This window comes from Prionailurus viverrinus, chromosome A2, assembly GCF_022837055.1.
Source record: "Prionailurus viverrinus isolate Anna chromosome A2, UM_Priviv_1.0, whole genome shotgun sequence".
Classification (NCBI taxonomy): domain Eukaryota; kingdom Metazoa; phylum Chordata; class Mammalia; order Carnivora; family Felidae; genus Prionailurus; species Prionailurus viverrinus.
Window position 1 is genome coordinate 64,747,924 of NC_062562.1, and position 5,949 is coordinate 64,753,872.

At 38.9% G+C, this 5,949-nt stretch overlaps 1 non-coding gene across 1 annotated transcript; it reads left to right on the forward strand.

Annotated features, from left to right (window-relative positions):
* The first annotated feature begins 1,336 nt into the window (after positions 1 to 1,336).
* Positions 1,337 to 1,474, forward strand: LOC125161399 (small nucleolar RNA SNORA7). Its single transcript, XR_007150602.1, has one exon. It is a non-coding gene; the product is annotated as a small nucleolar RNA SNORA7 (small nucleolar RNA).
* The last annotated feature ends 4,475 nt before the right edge of the window (positions 1,475 to 5,949 follow it).

Below are 5,949 nucleotides of genomic sequence, written 5' to 3' on the forward strand. Positions count from 1 at the left end.
AATACACTTTAAAGAAAAGTAAAGTATTAGCTTTTCAATGTGTTGGCCCATTGGCAGAAGAACTTTGCAGACATAGAACCAATGTGACCTTTGTATCAACGGCATCGTATGAATCAAACAAAAAAATATTTCAATTCAAGTAATGGTTCAAAGTTTTAGAGTAGTTTGTAGAATCAAAGTAAAGTTTTTGAGATTCAATTTGTTAAAAATGAAATATCTAGGGGCACCTGGGTGGCTCAGTCGGTTGGGTGTCCGACTTCGGCTCAGGTCCCGATCTCGCGATCTCACGGTCCGTGAGTTCAAGCCCCGCGTGGGGCTCTGGGCTGATGGCTCAGAGCCTGGAGCCTGCTTCCGATTCTGTGTCTCCCTCTCTCTCTGCTCCTCCCTCGTTCATGCTCTGTCTCTCTCTCTCTGTCTTAAAAATAAATAAACGTTTAAAAAAAATTTTTAAAAATGAAATATCTATCATTTTTGTAAATTTTACTATAAACCCCATTCAAGAATTCAATACTGGGGATAAAACTAACAGCTCTGCAGCAATATTCTGAATGCAAATTCTGATAAAGTGCAATGCTAAAGAAAACGAAGCTCATGAAGTTTACAAAGTAGAACTGTCCTTGGAATTGGTCACGGAGCATGAATAATTAATATGTACAAGTACGTACGTTAGTTAATACGTTAGTACGTACAATACTAACAAGTTATGAGAGTCTACCAACCAAAAGAGAAAGTGGTTGTTGAGATTTATACATCCTTAGAATATTCATTCACTATGATTGTAAGTGAACTATGAACTTGTGACCACATCGATTTAAACAGGAAAGAAGAAGAAACCTCGGGCAGGACAGTGCTTTTTCCCTTTGGTGCCACCATTACTCAGATTGAGAAAACGATTGAAGGTGAAGGAATGGCTGTAAATCAGTTTGTCAACAAGTGTTGTCAATTTGGGTGATATTGCGTTCGAGAGCAGGTGGCAATCTGTAACCAAAACAATCCCACAGTGGAGTGCTAGAGATCTGTAGCCTTTTGTGTTTCGATAGATGGAATTATTGGAAACAAAGCTGCAAGCAAAGTGAAGACCAATCCAGTTACTTTGGATTGAGGAAAGCAAAGGAAGACGGGACAATTGCATTACAAGAGTCCAAACAATAGACTGGACTTTATGTTGAACCTCTACAGCTATGTTGTGTATTGCCTAGCTAGGTAGAAGCGATATTGTCATAGAGCTCTTATTTTTATTTTGGATACATTCACATTCTCTACCAGAACAGAGTTGAAAGGGAGACATTTCACAACCCGAACCATCTCAGAACAGTCAGAGGAATCAGGAGAAGATGGCCTCCCTGGATCATGTCTGGAGAGTGGCTAGCATCGTGCCAGCTTCAGAGACTGGAGGGAAAGCAAGCCCTTCAGAGGTTCTCATTCTATTCCCAGCTTGCTCAGCAGCTGGTGATGAGAAGATCCTGCAACAATGATCAAGCCCTGAGCAGGAAAGCCCCCTCCAACGATCTTTGATACTATCTCTGCCTCTTTCTTGAAAGCATCATGGACGCCCTCAGACCTCTGGTGAAACACAAGATCATAAAAAGAGGACCATGAAGTTCATCCGGCACTGGTCAGACAGATACGTAAAAATTGAGCGTCACCAGCAGAAACCCAGGGGCGCTAACGATAGGGTGCGCAGGGGATTCAAAGGCCAGATCCTGATGCCCAACGCTGGTCCCGGTGTGGCTTCCAGAAGTTCCTGGTCCACAATGTCAAGGAGCTTGAAGAGCTGCTGACAAAAGTGCAACTAATCTTATGTGCTGACACTGCTCCCAATGTCTCTTCTAAGAACGGCAGATCCATTGTGGGAATGGTGGTAAAATTTCAGTAAAACCATTCATTTAAAATGGATAGAGGCAAAAAAAAATAATAATAATGCCTAAGAAAGTATGTAGGCTTGCATACATCCCATTTTAATGCAAAAATACTAGAATATTCTCCACTTAGCAGAATTTACTCTGAACTACCAGAGATTTTCCTCAATTAAAATATGTTCTGAAGAGCGACATCAATTAAGTGTCACCTCACACCTGTCAGAATGGCTAAAAGCAACAACACAAGAAGCCACAGGTATTGGCAAGGATGGGGAGGAAAAGGAACCCTCGTGCACTGTTGGCGGGAATGCAAACTGGGTGCAGCCACCGTGGAAAACGGTATGAAGCTTCCTCAAAAAGTCAAAAATAGATCTACCCTGTGATCCAGGAATTGCACTACTAGGTATTTACCCAAAGAATACAAAACAACTACTTTAAAGGGATACATCTACCCCAATGTTTATAGCAACATTATCAACAATAGCCAAATTATGAAAACAGCCCCAAAGTCCATCCACTGAAGAATGGATAAAGACAATGTGGTGTGTGTGTGTGTGTGTGTGTGTATTATACATATAAAATATAGAGTGAAATATTACTGAGCCATAAAAAAGAGTGAAATCTTGCTATTTGCAACCACATGAATGGAGGTAAAGAACATAATGCTAAATGAAATAAGTCAGTCAGAGAAAGACAAATACCATATGATTTCACTCCTATGCGGAATTTAAGAAACAAAAGAAATGAGCATCAGGGAGAAAAAAAGAGAATCAAACCAGGAACCAGACTCTTAACTATAGAGAACAAAGTGATGGTCACCAGAGGGGACAGTGGATAGGGGGGTGGGTGAAAAAGGTGATGGTGATTGAGGAGAGCACTTGTCCTAATGAGCACAGGATATTGTACGCAAATGCTGAGTCACTATATTGTACACCTGAAACTAATATCATACTGTCTGTTAACTAACTGAAATTTAAATAAAAACTTGGAAAAAAATATGTGTAGGAAGCAAGCTATTAAGATGAACATTTTAGAATGTTTAGAAACAAATGGAACAAGTGTCAACAACATTGACATTAGTAAAACGTCACAGACTGCTTTTGGCCTGCACCGTCTCTTATATTTGACATGGTTGGCTTATGAATTTGGATTTGGGTCACATCTACCATACTTTGAACAGATAATTGTTCCAGACTTCACACACACACACAAAAGGGCCCAATTCATTTTATGAGGTTAGTGTCTTCTCAGTTCTTAAACCAAATGAGATTCGTGCAAATGAGCAAACATTTCTAGATCTATTTAACTTGTGAATATAGATGCAAGCATTGTAAATCAAGTGTAGGCAACTAAATTCGATGGTGTGTTTAGAAATATCTTATGAATATTTAAATAAGTGGAGAAAAATTAACCTGGAGAGAGAATTGAACTTCATCAGTTTGATGAAGAATATAACAAAAGGTTTTAGTAAACACTTACGTGATGAAGGAAATGTAGACGCATTCCATTTAAGTTGGCAATGAAAAATAATATTCACGGTCACCACTTCATTTAACCTAGTGTTGGTGAAGGATCAGAAGAGAAGACAGAAAACCATACTTGTGTGCACATGACATGATCACGTATGCAGGAAAAACATCAGAATCACCAGATAAGCTATCGAAACCAAGAGCGTTCAGCCACTTTGGTTTATTCAAGCTTAGTCTACAAAATTCCACAACATTTCTATACAATAGCAAAAGTCCATCACATGGAGCATCAGTTGCCATTATTCTTGGTAGTTGTTCTATGAAGTCACCACGAGTACTGGGTTAGCAAATACTGAACCATTGCTTAGAGGGGAAATACAAGGTTAAGTTCCAGTGAGCCTCTGGTTACATTTTCATTAATCAATCAATTCATAGCCTTGTTTTATGTGTGCTTCTGTTTAAGGACATCTTTTTTAAATTTTTTTTTTTTTTGATAAAGAGAGACTGCTTGAGCCAGGGAGGGGGAGAGAGAGAGAGAGAGAGAGAGAGAGAGAGAGAGAGAGAATCCCAAGAAGACTCCACATTCAGCACAGAGCCCAACGTGGGGCTCAATCCCACAAACCGTGAGATCATGACCTGAGCCAAAATCAAGAGTCGGACGCTTAACCGACCGAGCCGCCCAGGCGCCCCTAAAGACTCTTATTTAATATATATTGTTGATTCACTGGCATCAAACTCACGGCCAACAGCGTTATAATTCGGTCACTGATGCCTGAACAGAGCTTTTCTTACTGACACACGTGTTTTTGCACAAAGCAAATTACAGCCTTCTTGCATGAAATCTAGACAGCACTTTAGCGCTATATTTGGGGGCATTTTAAACAGCAAAATCACCCACAAAAACGTGAAAAAAAGGTCACAAAATAGACCACAAGGAGCTCTTGTACTCGTTTACAGTAGGAGAGCTGAGAGAAGAAGGTGGGGGTGCTCTGTGTAACCTCAGCCGAGGACCATTCAAATTCCTTGCCGCTCTGTGCACGTCTGTGAGTGGAGAAGGGTGCTGTGAGTATTGGTCTGGAATTAGAGATAAGCTTTAGCAAAGTGGTGAACTACAAGTGCAGAATCTGTGAATAATAAGGATCAACTGTGTGTGCACATATAAAACAGAAAACAGGACTACAAAACTAGCGAAAACACAGAAGTGGCTAGAAAACAGTGAAGACATCTACAGAGAAAATACTGAACTCTAATACAAGACACAGAAAATGATCCGAATAAATAAATCTTCCACATAAACTCCATAAAGGCATTTCTGTACATACACAAAATAATAGAGAATAAAAGAAAGCCAGGTCAATGGAGCAGAAGAGGTTCAGAGGAAAATTGGTGTGTATATGGTCAATAAAAGTGACACACTGGATGAATGTGGAATTTTTTGGAAGACAGCTTTGGAAGATAACTCATGACATAGAGAAAAATTGAGCTCCGTACGATGAGGGCTTTAGATCAGTTCTATCCAATAGAAACATAATGTGGGATATATACGCAATTTACAATTTTCTAGTTGCCACTTTAAAAAAGTAACAGGTGTAGTACCTTTGATGATATACTTTATTTAACCCATTATGTCCAAAATATTCTTGTTCCAACATGTAATCAATCTTTAGAAAATTATTGAATATTTTACCACTTTTTTCTTTCTAAGTCTTCAAAGTGTAGTGTATTTGGCATTTAGAATACGTTTTAATTCCACCTCTAAATTTCACTGCAAATAGTTTTATCTGGTCAGATTTTAGAAAATTTACAGTTAAAAAAGTTGATTCATATGACCAAGATGTTCCCAACATAATTTTTCAACAATTGAATTTCTCATGGAAAAAAAATCCTTTTAATGCAACACTTGTATCCACTTTGATAAAACTGCCTCACTTATTTTAAAAGGATTGATCTTAGGGGCTCCTGGGTGGCTCTGACGGTTAAGCTTCTGACTCTTGATCTCAGCTCAGGTCATGAACTCGCGGTTCATGGGTTCGAGCCCGGAGTCCGGCTCTGCACCGATAGCACAGAGCCTGCTTGAAATTCTCTCTCTCCCTCTCTCCCTGCCTCTCTCTCTTTCAGAATAAATAAATAAACTTAAAAAAAAAGGATCGGTTTTACTTTGAAGCAAGCATATCAGTATCACTACTGTCTTTCCAAATGAAGTAAGTTCACTAACTCATCTATCAATGCAGCATCATTAAAATAGAATCGAACGGAGTATTGCATAATTTGAAAAGCAACTGTGTATGCATCAGTATCCACAAAGCATACCTCAAATTGTTCATGTGATTGTTGCAGCCAATTTCAATTATGCAGTAGAGAGCAACTAAAATCTGTATACAGTGATGCATGCTGGAAAACACATAAGATTGCTATTGTTAATTCGTATTATGGAAAACATCCTTTTTTACTGAAATTCTCATTCCTTTCTAGCTAAGTCACGAAAACACCTTTCTTCTTTTTGGAGCTATAGATTTCAGTCGCTCAGAGGTAGTGTGATATCAGTAAGAAAATGTGTATGACATCGCCAGTCTTTGACTATTGAATATTTGGCAAATGTCACTTGTGTTTCAAGAAATCTT